We start from the raw sequence: 16,266 nt of genomic DNA on the forward strand, positions 1-16,266 counted from the left end.
AATAACATGAAGACTAATATGGCACTACGGAACCTAATGGTTCTACTACAGCAAGACCTGAACATCCCAATGTAGAAGAAGCAGAAGAAAATGACCTTTAAAATGACGTTATTAAGATGATAAAGGTCTTTAAGGAGAAAATGAAAAATTCTCTTAAGGAAATGTCTTTGAAAAGACAAACAAAAATTGGAAGAAATCAATAAATCCCTTAAAGTCAAGAAAACCAAGGAAAGGCAATCAAATGGGTGAAGGAAACAGTTCAAGACTTGAAAGCCAAAATAGAGGCAATAAAGAAGACACAAACTGAGGAAATGCTGCAAATGGAAAATCTGACTAAATGAACAGGAACTACAGACACAAGCATAACTAATAGAATGCAAGAGATGGAAGAGAGGATCTCTAATTTTGAAGATATGGTAGAAGAAATAGATTAGTTGATCAAAGAAAACATTCAAACCAACAAAGTCACATCACAAAATGTTCAGGAACTCTGGGACAACATGAAAAGAACAAACCTAAAAATAATAGGGATAGAAGAAGGAGAAGAATACTAGCTCAAAGGCACAGAGAATATATTCAACAAAATAATAGAAGAAAACTTTCCCAACCTAAAAAATACTTATGAAGATATAAGAAGCTTACAGAACACCAAATAGAATGGACCCCAAAAAAGTCCCCTCACTACATAATAATCAAACCACTAAACATACAGAATAAAGAAAAAATATTAAGAGCTGAAAAGGGAAAAGGCCAAGTAACATATAAAGGCAGAACATTAGAATAACACCCGAAATCTCAAAGGAGACTCTGAAAGCCAGAAGGTCCTGAACAGATGTTATGCAGACACTAATAGACTATGGATGCCAGCCCAGACAATTATACCCAGCAAAACTCTCAATCACCATAGACAGAGTAAACAAGATACTTTATGATAAAGTCAGATTTAAACACTATCAATCCATAAATCAAACCCTACAGAAAGGACTAAAAGGAAAAATCCAACCAAAGCAAGTTAGATTCACTCATAAAAACACAGGCAATAGATAATCCCACACCAACAAAACCCAAAGAAGGGAAACATACAACACTATCACCAAAAATAACAGTAATTAACAATTACTGGCCATTAATATCCCTTAATACCAATGGACTCAATTTGCCTATAAAAAGACACAGGCTAACAGAATGGATATGAAAACAGGATCCATCCTTCTGTTGCATACAAGAAACACACCTCAACTTCAAAGACAGACACTACCTCAGAGTAAAGAGCTAGGAAAAGTCTTTCCAATCAAATGGACTTAAGAAACAAGCTGGTGTAGCTATCCTAATATCTAACAAAATAGACTTCAAACTAAAATTAATCAAAGAAGATCAAGAACATTACATATTCATGACAGGAAAAATCCATCAAGATGAAGTCTCAATTCTGAACATTTATGCCCCAAATACAAGGCACCAATGTTTGTAAAAGAAACATTACTAAAGCTTTAATTCACACATCAAGCCCCACACATTAATAGTGGGAGACTTCAACATTCCACTCTCACTAATGGACAGGTCTTCCAAACAGAAACTTATCAGAGAAATAAGGGAACTAATAGACATTATGAATCAAATGGACTTAATAGACATCTACAGAACATTCCACCCAAACTCAAAAGAATATACCTTCTTCTCAGCACCCCATGGAACCTTCTCTAAAATTGACCACATACTCAGTCACAAAACAAATCTCAACACGTACAAAAAATTGGAATAACCTCTTGTATTTTATCAGACCACTATGGCTTAAAGTTAAAATTCAACAACAACAAAAATTACAGAAAGTCAAAAAACTCATGGAAACTGAATAATGCTCAGCTGAATCATCACCAGGTCAAGGAAGAAATAAAGAAATTAATGACTTCCTAGAACTCAATGAAAATGAATCCACAACATACCCAAACTTATGGGACACTATGAAAGCAGTACTAAGAGGAAAGTGCATAGCTTTAAATGCCTACATAAAGAAGTTGGAGAAATCTCACACTAGTGTCTTAACGGCACACCTGAAAGCTCTAGAACAAGAAGAAGCAAAGTCACCCAAGAGGAATAGATGCCAGGAAATTAAGAAATTGAAGGCCGAAATCAACAAAATAGAAACAAAGAGAACAGTACAAAGAATTAATGAAACAAAGAGCTGGTTCTTTAAGAAAATCAACAAGATAGACAAGCCCTTATCCAAAGTAACCAAAAGGCAGAGAGAGAATATACAAATTAACAAAATCAGAAATGAAAAGGGAGATATAACATCAGGTCATACTTCAAAAACCTGTACTCCACAAAATTGGGAAATCTAAAAGAAATGGACAATTTTCTGGATAGATGCCACATACCAAAGTTAAATCAAGACCAGATAAACAATTTAAATAGACCTATAACTCCTATGGAAATAGAAGCAGTCATTAAAAGTCTCCCAACCAAAAAAAGCCCAGGGCCAGATGGTTTTGCTGCAGAATTCTACTAGAATTTCAAAGAAGAACTAATACCAATACTTTTCAAATTGTTCCACACAATAGAAACAGAAGGAACATTGCCACACTCTTTTTATGAAGCTACAGTTACCCTGATAGCCAAGCCACACAAAGATACAACAAAGAAAGAGAATTACAGACCAATCTTCCTCATGGACACCAATGCAAAAATACTCAATAAAATACTGGCAAATGAATCCAAGAACACACACACACACACAAATTATCCACCATGATCAAGTAGCCAGAAATGCAGGGATGGTTCAATATATGAAAAATCTGTCAATGTAATCCATCATATAATTAAACTGAAAGAAAAAAATCATATGATCATCTCATTAGATGCTGAAAAAGCTTTCAACAAAACCCAACACTCCTTCATGATAAAGGTCTTGGAAAGATCAGAAATACAATGAACATATCTAAACATAATAAAGGCTATTTACAGTAAGCTGATAGCCGACATCAAATTAAATGGAGAGAAACTCAAAGTGATTGCACTAAAATCAGGAACAAGACAAGTCTGTCCAGTTTCCCCATACCTATTCAATATAGTACTTGAAGTTCTAGCTAGAGCAATAAAACAACAAAAGGAGATCAAGGGAATACAAATTGGAAAAGAAGAAGTCAAACTTTCACTATTTGCAGATGATATGATAGTATACACAAGTGACCCAAAAATTCTACCAGAGAACTCCTACAGCTGATAAACTCCTTCAGTAATGTGGCAAGACATGAGATTAGCTGAAAAAATCAGTTGCCCTCTTACATACAAATTATAAACAGGCTGAGAAAAAAAATCAGAGAAACATTATCCTTTACAATAGCCACAAATAATATAAAATACTTTGGGGTAACTCTAACCAAATAGTGAAGGACCTGTATGACAAGAACTTTAAGACACTGAAGAAAGAAATTGAAGAAGATATCAGAAAATGGAAAGATCTCCCATGCTCATGGATAGGTAGAATTAACATAATAAAAATGGCAATGTTACTAAAAGCAATCTACAGATTCAATGTAATCCCCATCAAAATCCCAACACAATTATTCACAGACCTCAAAAGAACAATACTCAACTTCATATGGAAAAACAAAAACCTAGAATATCTAAAACAATGAACTTCTGGAAGCATCACCATCCCTGACTTCAAGTTCTATTATAGAGCTATAGTAATAAAAAGCAGCTTGGTATTGGTATAAAAACCAACTTGTGGACTAGTGGACTCAAACTGAAGGTCCGGACATTAATCCACACTTATGAACACCTGATTTTTGACAAAGAAGCCAAAACTGTGCAGTGGAAAAAATAAAGCATCTTCAACAAATGGTGCTGGCATAACTGGATGCCAACATGTAGAAGATTTTGAATAGATTTATATCTATCACCATGCACAAAACTCAATTCCAAGTGGATCAAAGACCTCAACATTAATCCAGCTACACTAAATCTGATAGAGGAGAAGTAGGAAATAGCCTAGACAGGAGACCACTTTCTAAATATAACACCAGTAGCACAGACACTGAGAGCAACAATTGAGAAGCTTCTGTAAGGTGAAGGACACAGTAAATAAGACAAAACAACAGCCTACAGAATGGGAAAAGATCTTCACCGAACGCACATCTGACAGAGGGCTGATCTCCAAAATATATAAAGAACTCAATAAACTAAACAGCAAAATACCATATGATCCAATTAAAAAGTGAGCTACAGATCTAAACAGAGAATTCTCAACAGAAGAATCTCAAATGGCTGAAATACATTTAAGGAATTGCTCAACATCCTTAGCCATCAGGGAAATGCCAATCAAAATGACTCTGAGATACCATCTTACACCTGTCAGAATGGTAAAGATCATAAACACTGATGACAGTTTATGTTGGAAAGGATATGGAGCAAGGAGAACACTTCTCCACTGTTGGTAGGAATGCAAACTGGTACAGCCACTTTGCAAATCAGTACAGCGACTTCACAGAAAATTGGGACTCAATCTACCTCAAGACCCAATGATACCACACTTGGACATATACCTAAGGGATACTCAATTATACCACAAGGGCTCATCTATGTTCATAGCAGCATTATTCATAATAGCCAGAATCTGGAAATGACCTAGATGCCCCTCAACTGAAGAATGAATAAAGAAAATGTGGTACATATACACAATGGAGTATTACTCAGCTGTAAAAAAAAAAAAAAAAAAAAAAAAAAAAAAAAAAAAAAAAAAAAAAAAAAAAAAAAAAAACAAAAACAAAAAACAATGACATCATGAAATTTGCAAGCAAATGGATGGAACTGGAAAATATCATCCTGAGTGAGGTAACTCAGACTCAGAAAGACAAAGATCATATGTACTCACTCATAAGTGGATACTAAATGTAAACCAGAGTATAATCAGACTACAATCCACAGCTCCAGAGCAGCTAGGACTCTAAGAGGGACACATGGATCATCTTGGAAAGAGGAAACAGAGGAGATCTCCATGAGTAAACTAGGGTTGGGGGACAAGAAGGGATAGGATGTGGGATGAGAACATGAGGGAACAGGATGGTCAAGCTGGGTGAGGAATGGAGTGAGAGAGCAATAAAAGAGATATCTTGATAGAAGGAGATATTATGGGGTAAGGGAGAAACCTGGTGCTAGGGAAATTCCCAGGAACCCACAAGGATGACCCCCTACTGGCAATAGTGGTGAGGGTGCCTGAATTGGCCTACCCCAGTAATCAGATTGGTGAATACCCTAACTGTTATCAGAAGAGCCCCGGGATTCCAGTCAAAGAGAGGGAAGAGGGATTGTATGAGCAAGGGGCATCAAGATCATGATGGAGAAATCTTCAGAGACAACTGAACCAAACTCATAGAAACTCACAAATTTAGACTGACAGCAATGGAACCTGCATGGGACAGGACTAGACCCTCTGCATATGGGAGACAGTTGTGTAGCTGGGTCTGTTTGAGGGGCCCCTGGCAGTGTGATCAGGATCTGTACCCAGTGCATGAGCTTGTTTTCTGGAGCTCATTACCTATGGTTGGACACCTTGCTCACCCTTGATGCAAGGGAGGGGCTTGGTCCTACCTCAACTGAATGTACTAGGCTTTGCTGTCCCCCCATGGAATGTCTTACTCTTTTGGGGGAGGGGATGGGAGTTGGATAAGAGAGAAAGGAGTGGGGAGTGGAAATGAGGGAGGGAGTGGGAGGAGGGATGAGAGGGGGATCTGTGGTTGATATGTAAAATGAATAAAAATTTTTTTAAATAAAATAGGAAAAAATCCTTTAAACAAAAGTAGAACTATATATGCATTGTATTATAAAAAATTACCTTAAATTTGTATCAATATTCCAACATCCTAACAAATACAAAATATTTGAGATCAATAGTTATCCCTTAGTTTATAGTAGATTCAATAGTTTACCCTATTATTTAAAGTAGATTCAACAATCTACCTTTCCATTTTATCATTCCTATATTCCCCCTTTCTTTTTCTTCCCCTTTTTTCTTTTTTCAAAGAGATTCCTGAATTTAATTTTATTTGCATAATTTCCTCCCTTGCCAATACCAGTAACAATTAATGAACAACCCCGATAAATGATGACAAGCATCCACAACCCACCAAATGACCAAATATCACTCTCCCCACCTCTTAGGATGTTGTGTCCCCAAAATTACTTCCTGTTGCCTGGGGGTGATGATACCCTTAAAAACTGAAATGTTGGCCAAGTCCTGAGAAAACCAGCTGCAACATTCATTGTCCAGTCTTTGTGCAAAGCTTATCTGAAATTCTAGCTAAAGTATCCTATGAGGCTGGACCCTCTCAGCAAACAACTTTAGGGTTGTCCTGAGCAGTTTGTAGTCCTATACTGATCTTTGGGTGGTGCTTGTCCCCTTAATGGCATTACCACAGTCCCTATACAATCATTGTTATGGGGCCCCATCTTTTATTAGAGACATCAAAGATCACTGTTACAACTGGTTTTGATTCATTGCTGAAAACATAAACATTTTAAATATCATATACAGACTAATCATAAATTTAGAACTAATATTTATGTCTATGAAATGTTTTAAATAGTTAAAATAAAACCAAAAGATTAAGAAATTATTGGCAATAGAAAAGTCCCTAAATTTTGGTTTTCTGTTCCACATCAGGTGGCTCTTCTGACATGAGACAGAGATTTTGGATTTTCCTTTAACAAACACGCTTGGGTTTAGCAAAGGAGAGAGCCATGCTCCATCCCTAAAGCCAGCTTTAAATCTTAATTAAATTGGGACTACACAAGACCATTTGCCTTTTATAGTTGTAAAGGACAGCAAAAAACAAATATTTAGGAAAACATGAAATTTTATTCTGTTGGAAGTATGACTATATCATTAGGCCAATTTGACTCTTAACTATCTCCTCTAATCAGGAAAGTTCTCCTGTTCAAATCTAATCTTTATCAATCTTGATGGTATCCATAGTTTTCCTTCTCTTTTGGAAACAAAAGCCAAACCTCTCCTCCAGTATAACACACATCCTGCTTTCAATTCTGAGTTTAATACAGCTTTAAAATACATAGGTTGATTTAATTCAGTTGTTTTTTTTCTATTATGCAATGTGTCTCTGTAGCTGTTGTTCCTTTTTCGTCGGCATTTTAGAAATTTAAATTCAATGAAGCATTATGTAATCTATCTCTGAGTGTCTTTATTACTCCCTTCTGTTGACTAATCATTTCTTTTAAAGTTCAATTAGACCTTTCTATAACTGCTTGTCCTGTAGGACTGTGTGGTATACCTGTAATATGCTTTATGTTATAATATGCAAAAATTCTTTATTTTAATAGATACATATGGTGGAACATTGTCAGTCTTAATTTGTACAGGTATCCCCATAATGACCATAACTTCTAATAGATGTGTAATTACAGAATCAGCCTTTTCAGAACTCCAGTTGCCCATTGAAATCCTGAATATGTATCTATGGTATGGTGTATGTATTTTAATTTTCTAAATTCTACAAAATGAAACACATCCATTTGCCAAATTTCATTTCTGTGAGTACCCTTTGGGTCACTTCCTGCAGGTAATGGAGTTTGGTTATATGAGGGACAAGCAAGACATTGTCTTAGAATTTCCTTGGCTTGTTGCCAAGTGATGGAAAAATCCTTTTTTAAACTTTTGCTATTGACATGGTGTTTTTTAATGAAACATTGAGGCCTCCAGCACATTTCCTATTAATAACTGATCAAATTTCATCATTACCTTGTACTAGAGGGCATAGTAGACTTGTATGGGATCTGATATGTATTTTATATATGGGATGATTTTTATTCCTCACTATTTCCTGTAATTGTGTAAATAACAAAGTTAATTCTAATTTACCAGGAATAAGTTCAGTGGTTTCAATATGTAAGACAACTCTTTCTGCATATTGAGAGTCAATAATTATATTAAGAGGTTCTGAAAAATCTAAGAATACCATGAGAATAGCATATAATTCTGATTTCTGAACTGAATCATAAGGGCTTTGAGACACGTTACTTATTTTTCCTGACTTATAACCTGCCTTTCCTGATTTATGTGTATCAGTATAGAGTTTAGGGGCTCCAGAATTTGGAGTACTTTTACTATATGAGTTAAAATCTAATTAGTTTTTTTATACACTGAAATGTCTTGCTTTTTGGGTAATTGTTACTTACCTCTCCCAAAAAAATTACTGCAAGCTCTTTGTCAATGTTCATTTTCTGTCCACAGTGAAACAATTTCAGCATTAGTAAAAGGTACTACAATTTCTGCTGAGTCCATTACTGTCAATTGACGAACTCTTGATTTTCCTTTTAGAATAAACTCAGAAAACTTTTCCACATATATCTTTAATTTTTTACTCTGTTTGTGTGGTAAAAATAACCACTCTAAGATAATATCTTCCCTCTGCATAAAATATAGGGGATTACATGGAGGGCAAAATAACCATAATGCAATCAAGCTCCAGATCCAAATGATGTAATTTCTGTTTGGATCTAAAATCTGTTTGGATAGAGATCCAAACCTGTAATTTCTTTTCCACCAAAGCCAATTCTCTCTCAGCTTCAGCTGATAATTATTTCTCTTGAACTATTTACATCCTTGTCACCCTCTAAGATTTGAAACAAATTTCTCAGCTCTTGAGTTGTTACTCCAATAGTGTGCTGTAGACAGGCAATGTCTCCCAGCAATTTTTGAAAGCCATTAAGAGTCTGCAATTGATCCCTCCTGATTTGTACCTTTAGGAGTTGAATTTTTTGTAAACCTATTTTATATCCTAAGTAATTAATAGAATCTCCTCTTTGTATTTTTTCAGAAGCAATTTATAATCCCCAGCAAGGCAAAATTTTCTTTGCTTCTTCAAGTTTTTTTTTCTGAAGTATCTACATTTGAATCAGCTAATAAGATATTGTCCATATAATGGAAAACTACATATTGAGGAAATTGCTTATCATACAAAATGATAAGCATACATACAGGATGGTGATTTCAACATTCCTTGTGGGAGAATCTTCCATTAACATCTCTTAACTTACTGAGAATTATTATAAGTAGGCACTGTGAAGGCAAATTTTTCTCTATCTTGTTGTTGGAATGATATAATAAAAAAGCAGTCCTTCAAATCAATCACTATAATAGACTATCCCTTAGGTAATAAAGAAGGCAAGGGAATTCCAGGATGTAAAGAGTCCGTTGGCTGAATTACCTTATTTATGGTTCTTAGATCTGTTAACATTCTCCCTTTTCCAGATTTCTTTTTAATAACAAATACAGGAGAATTCTAAGGACTGGTTGATTCTTCAATATGTTGAGCATTTAACTGCTTCTGTACCAGTTGTTCTAAGGCCTGTAATTTTTCTGATGTCAAAGGCTACTGTTCCACCCAAATGGGTTTGTCAGTCAACCATTTTAAAAGTAGGGCTGTTGGTATCTTTAAAAGACCAACAGCTTTTGTGCCCTGTTTATGTACAGCTTGAATGGTCTGTTACTGTCCTTGATAGTATCTTTTGATATTTCTCTCAGAAGCATTCCTTATTTTATAGTTTGTTTCTGAGATTGGGGGAATGTTAATCTGTGCTTTCCATTGCTGCAATAAATCACATCCCCAAAAATTCATTATGTTATGTTAGCCACATATGGTTTCAATTTTCCTATCCATCCTTCTGGCCCTATGCATTCAACCCATCTTGTACTTTGTTTTATTTGAGACAAACTGCTAATCTCCAAAAGCTGAACATTTGCTACCTGAAAAGGCCAACTGGGATGCCATGATTTTGGTGCAACTTTTGTTACATCTGCACCTGTGTCTACCAAACCTTCAAGTTCTATGCAACTTATTTGTATTTTTAACTTTGGTCTTTGATCATTTATAGAAGTTTGCCAAAATATTTGCTTAATTGTTTCTCCTGAAATTTTTGTCTTATTTTCTAAAGCTGCTCTGGCATCCAGACCATATTGTTTTTAACAACAGGTGTTATATCATGTAATCATTTTGTGGAGGGTTTTCCCCAATGCTGGCAGGGAATGATTGTGTAGATGTAACCAACTGTCTTATTAAATAAGAAACACAGAACCAATGCAAAGAAGAAAGCCAAGAGATCAGAGCTAAGAGCCTTACTTGCCTGTTGCAGCTAGCCTCTTAAGCCAAGAGACCTCTCCGAAAGAGACCTACTTCCTGTCTGTTTGTCTTTATATAGACTTTCTGTTCTGCCTTCTCATTGGTTGTAAACCCAACCACATGACTGCCTAGTCACTGCCTGTCTGTACAGCCCTCCAGGTCTTCTATGGTATTGAGATTAAAGGCGTGTGTCTCCAATGCTGGCTGTATCCTTGACCACACAGAGATTATACCTAGCTCTGCCTACCAAGTGCTGGGATTAAAGGTGTGCGCCATGAACACCCAGCTCTGCTATGGCTTGCTATTAGCTCTGACCCCCAGGCAACTTTATTTATTAACATACAAATAAAATCACATTTCAGTACAATTAAAATATCACCATATGATTGAACTGCATTTGCCCTACAGGGTGTTTCCCAATGGCAAAGGGTTACCTTTCCTGTCCCCTGTTGATCTACATTTATTATTTCAATGCTAGCCTTTGCCACACCTTCTCTATATTATTTCTATAATAAACATTGTTTCTAGGAGGAGTTTGCCTACACTTACTTTTCAGATGATCTTGTCTACCACAATTAAAACATGTAATACTTTGGGTTTTTTTTTTTTTCAAATTTTTAGAAAGCGGTGCTCCTATCCAATTAGCATCATTAAAAGTATGGGAGCCAATGTCAACTGTATTTCTGATTCATTCTTCTATGGGTACTGATCTTACCTTAAAAGGTAAAATCACCCTTTTGTATTCTGTATTAGCATTTTCAAAAGCCAAAGATTCAATTAATATTTGTCTAGTGCATGGATCAGATATCATTCTCTTCACAGTTGATATTAATTGTAGAAAAAATCAGTGAAAGCTTCTTTTGGGCTTGGTATAATTTTAGTAAATGATTCAGTTCTCTTTCATGATTCTTCAACCCTTTCCCAGCATACTGAACCTCTTCAAGAATTTTGTCTTGGGAAATCTCATGACCTCTAGCCCTTCCTCATTGTTCCAGGGCCCTGGCTTCCTCTCTCCACCAAGTTCTCTATCATAGTTGAGAATTGGCTTCTAATACCACTGACTTCTAATACCATTGGCTTCTAATCCTTCCACTCTTGTGGAATAATTCTATTTCTAGTTGCCCATGAATTTAACATCTGTCTTACAAAAGGTGAATACATACCATATGAAACTACTACGTCCTTAAATCTCTTTAAGTCTAACAAATCTACATGATTCCAATTAACTTCTGCATAGCCTTGGGGATGCCCATTATCTGGTGATTGTTGCTAAACAGCAACTGGATTATTAAAGTTGGTGTTCTAATAGCCTTAGGCTATTTCTCTCCAGTTTCAAAATGCAATGGTATGGCAAATTCTGCTCCAAATTCCTCTGCCTGTGTCTGAGCATTTTTATTTTTTTCATTAGTATATCTTTCTAAGGCCTGCATCCTATTAATCCACTTGTCACATTTAGCACACACACACACACACACACACACACAAAAAAAAAAAAACCAAGGCTATTATTGATAAGATATTAATTACCATACTGGTACTATGTATTATCAATATTTTATCAGTTTCAGTTAAATCATAAATCTTTCCATATTCTGATTCTAACTTCAAGCCTTTTAAGTTCCTAGTACCCTGCATTGTTATATTTCCCATTCTTAATGTAGAAAAGACATTTCTTTTCAATATTATTTCTCTCTTACTGTCCTAAAGGATTTCCCAAGTCTCTTGCCAATTCTGTTGACTTCTCTGAGCAATCAATAGCTGACTGCTAGTGTAGAGATGTCTAGACAGCAGATCCAGGGGTTGAGAACCCCAGATGGCAGTGCAGCAGTGCCGACTGGCCTGACCCCTCCTTCCGAGTGGTTCTACCAACTGTTGGAGCGGCAACTGCCTTTCTTTAAAACTGTTGCTGCCTTTTAAGTACTGGCTGTCCTAATCAACCATGACTCTGTCTGCTACCAGGACCTGTTGGGCTACAAGGCCCACAGCCTGAGGGGATTCTAATCGCTCAGGCACTGAGTCTTTGAAAACTACAAAGGGAACTTATCTAAATCTCCTTCCCTCTAAAGAACTCAAGATTCAAAGGTCAAGGGGGAATTCTGCTCCTCAGGGAGGCTGTGTATCAAGTAGCTCCCCTCCCCTCCTTGCTTGAGTCTCCCAAAAAGACATTTGTCCTCCCAGCCCCCACTTAAAAGCCCTTTTCTATCTGGTTCCTCCCTACCACTTCTTGTCAGCTAGTTGCTTACTTAGCCTCCTGACTGCAGGTTAATTTCATTTAATCAAACAAATGTAATACATCTTTGCATCTTTAAAAAAATGCTCCAGAGCATAAACAAAAGTGTCAGGGACAAGGACAGAATCTCTAGTTAGTGGAATAATACAGACCCCCCCCCATAAGACAGGGAACTAGATCAGCTTACAGTCAGGTTGCCTAGCAACAGGACATTGAGTCAGAGCCCTTGACCCTCTCACCCTGTAAACATCCTATTCAAACATCCTGTTAGCTTGCCCCACCTTATGCAGATGACAGCTTCTTGCTCCCCCTACCCTGCAGGAACTATATAAACCTTTCTGGAAGGAAATAAAGTTGCACCTTGATCAGAATCTAGACTTGATGTATTTTCCTTTGTATCTCCTGTCCCTTCATTCCCTCCTTAGGGTGGTCAAGAACCCGTTGTAGCCCTGCAGGTGGAGCAACTGGCACCCAACGTGGATGAAACTGCCCCTTGAGGATTCGGAACATTGTCTCCTGGAGGAAGACCAAGGCCTTGGTGAAGTTGTTGGATCCCCCTGAAATCGCCTGGTTCAGGACATGATCCTGGAGGAGAGCGGAGATGGCCCAGGTAAGAAAGTGACGTGCCGTGGAACAGGCAATGTTGTCACAAGATTTATTCATTTCTGGCCTAAATGAGCCCCTCAAGATACAAGGAACTAGGATAAACAAAAAAGACCTGAAAGCCTTTTTTTATTAATGACATTCTTAGGGTCTATAAACATTCCCCTGACATGCAAGAGGTTATTAATATAGGAAAAAAATCTTTAAAAAAAGCTTTTCACTTCCCCTCTACCTGCCCTAAGACCCTTTCTGCCCCCCAAGTGCTTTCTCGATCTCCTTCGGTCTGTCCCTTGGATCACGACCTGAGCTCTATGGAAGAGGGGACACTCATGACTTTTAAACCTAACAATCCCCAGGAGTCCACTCCTGCCCATCTTTATCCCTCTGCTAATAATTTTACCTATAACTCCCCTCCAGACCCCACCGAGGAGGCTTCCCTAGAGAAAGGGGTGGCCTATTACCATAATCCAGACTGGCCTCCCTGCAAAAATCTCCCCTTAAAAGAGGAGTCCTTGGGCCCTTTTTTTACCACCTCAAAAATCTCTGGCAGTGCCCCCTCCCTATGTTTCGTCTTCCCAGTTTTGCGGGCCGTACTTGATGAGTTGGCTCCCCCTGTCCCAGATCTCCGGCTAACTGAGAAGGGCCCTCCAGGCTTGCAGGGAATATGTTCAGCTTTTAAGGGAATTGAAAACTCTTGACAAAGAACTTAAAGATCTTGCCCTTGAAGTGGTGGCTCCAGCCTGCTAAAACCATCTCAAAAATCTAGTAAATTAAAAAGTAAGCCTCAAGCCGGGCGGTGGTGGTGCACGCCTTTAATCCCAGCACTCGGGAGGCAGAGGCAGGCGGATCTTTGTGAGTTCGAGGCCAGCCTGGGCTACCAAGTGAGCTCCAGGAAAGGCGCAAAGCTACACAGAGAAACCCTGTCTCGAAAAACCAAAAAAAAAAAAAAAAAAAAAAAAAAAAAAAAAAAAAAAAAAAAAAAAAAAAAAGTAAGCCTCAGCCTGTCCTGGCATTTCCTATTACCCGGAGCCAGACCTCTGGGGACTCATCTAAGACAGCCGCCCAGAGCGGCCCCTCAGGGGATTTGGAAGATCAAAATGATGAGGGGAGGAGAGGAAGAGGAGGAGGAGCTGGAGCCATCTTCCGAGGATCCCCCGCCAGGACAGACTTATCACAAATTAAATTTCTGCCTTGTTGAAAAGCTGAAATTCACCTGTGCTCAGTATGGCCCTACGGCTCCTTTTACACTGGCCTTGGTGGAAAACCAGAGCGAACATTGGTTAACTCCTAATGATTGGTATTTCCTTGCCCGTGCGGCTCTTTCTGGGGGTGACTTTGTCCACTGGAAAACAGAATTTACAGAAAATTGTTGAGAAGTTGCTCAAAAAAATATTGAACAGCCATCATCAAAAACTTGGTCCCTAAAGAAACTCCTCGGCAACCCCCCTTATGATACAAATGCAGCACAGGCAAAATTCCCTCCTGGCCTCCTGGCCCAGATTCAAAATGCAGGGGTCCTGGCAGGAAACACCTGCCCCAAAAGGGTTTGGCTACCACCTCATTAGCAAAGATTCGTCAAGGCCCTGATGAATCTTTTAGTGACTTTGTTTCTCGCTTAAATGATGCAGCTAAGAGACTTTTTGGGCCAAACGAACACGAAAGCACCTTTGTTAACACTTGGCCTTTGAAAATGCAAACCCTGCCTGCCAGGAACTCCTCCGCCCTCATAAAAACAGAGCGGACCTGTCTGAATATGTCAGACTCTGTTCAGGTGTTGGCCCCGCCCATGCCATGGGGGATTAGCCATAGGTGCTGCCCTGAGGTCTTCACAACAGCCTGGGGCCCCCACCTGTTATTTCTGTTAACAACCCTGTCATTTCGCTAGGGAATGCCCCCAGAAAGGTCACAGCCTTGCGCCCTTAGCCCAGCCGGCTCAGGAGACCGCCTCTATGAGGCCCCTGCCTTCCACTCTCTGCCCCCACTGCTACAAAGGCCGCCACTGGGCTACACAATGCAGGTCAAAAACCAATTATCTTGGCCAGCCCCTTCCTCTGTGGGTGCTGGGAAACTTCCAAAGGGGCCAGCCCCTGGCACCAATGCCTCCAAGAGCACACCCTGGGGCCTTGAGGTCCGCTCACCTCCTGCCTCCCCAGCCTCAACAAATTCTCCCGCCCCAGTTCCCTTCTCTTCCCTCCAGAGAGCAACTCCAGGCAGTGCCGGATTGGACTTGTGTGCCACCACCAAAACAGTATTAAACTCCCTTGAAGGGGCTCAGGTCATCCCTACAGGGGTGACAGGACCCTTACCTCTTATGCGCTTGTCCTTGGCCGTGCTTCTGCAGCCCTCCGAGGGGTCCAGGTCTACCCTGGCATAATAGATAGTGATTTCACAGGTGAAATTAAGATTCTGGCCACTGCTGTAAACGGCATGGTCACGATTCCTCAAGTTATGCGCCTGGCACAGCTGGTTCCTCTACCCTTGTCTGTCTGTGATAATCCCTCAATTACAGACACCCCTCAGGGGTCAGCTGGATTGGGCTCCTTGGACGCCTACTGGGTCCAGCCTGTTACTCAGGATCGCCCTACTCTCACCCTTACTATAGAGGGAAAGAAGTTTCAGGGGATCTTGGATACAGGGGCAGATACCACAGTCATTTCTCAGTCTCACTGGCCATTTGCCTGGCCACTGGTTCCATCCCTCACCGATTTAAAAGGAATCGGTCAGTCTAATAATCCTTTAATTAGTTCAAGGACACTTTCCTGGAAGGACGAGGAAGGAAACCAGGGGACTGTCACTCCTTTTGTGGTTCCGGGCCTGCCTGTTAATCTTTGGGGAAGGGACGTACTTTCACAAATGCAAGTAATCTTATATAGCCCAAACTCTACAGTCACACAACAAATGCTACGGATGGATTATGTCCCTGGCACAGGCTTGGGCAAGGCAGCTCAGGGGAGAGTCCAACCAATTCATCCCATTCCCAAGGAGGATAGACATGGGCTGGGATATTCGGGTTTTTAGTAGTGGCCACTGACCCTCCTGTACCCCATGCAGACAAAATTACCTGGATGACCCAGACCCCTGTCTGGGTGGATCAGTGACCCCTTACTCAAGAAAAGCTACAGACTGCCACTATGCTTGTATAGGAGCAGCTTATGGCTGGCCACATTGAGCCCTCCAACTCCCCTTGGAATACACCTATATTTGTTATTAAAAAGAAGTCAGGAAAATGGAGGCTCCTTCAAGACTTAAGGGCAGTAAATAAGGTAGTGAGGCTTATGGGGGCACTTCAGCCTGGAT

Source organism: Peromyscus leucopus, chromosome 22, assembly GCF_004664715.2.
Source record: "Peromyscus leucopus breed LL Stock chromosome 22, UCI_PerLeu_2.1, whole genome shotgun sequence".
In the NCBI taxonomy this organism is placed as follows: domain Eukaryota; kingdom Metazoa; phylum Chordata; class Mammalia; order Rodentia; family Cricetidae; genus Peromyscus; species Peromyscus leucopus.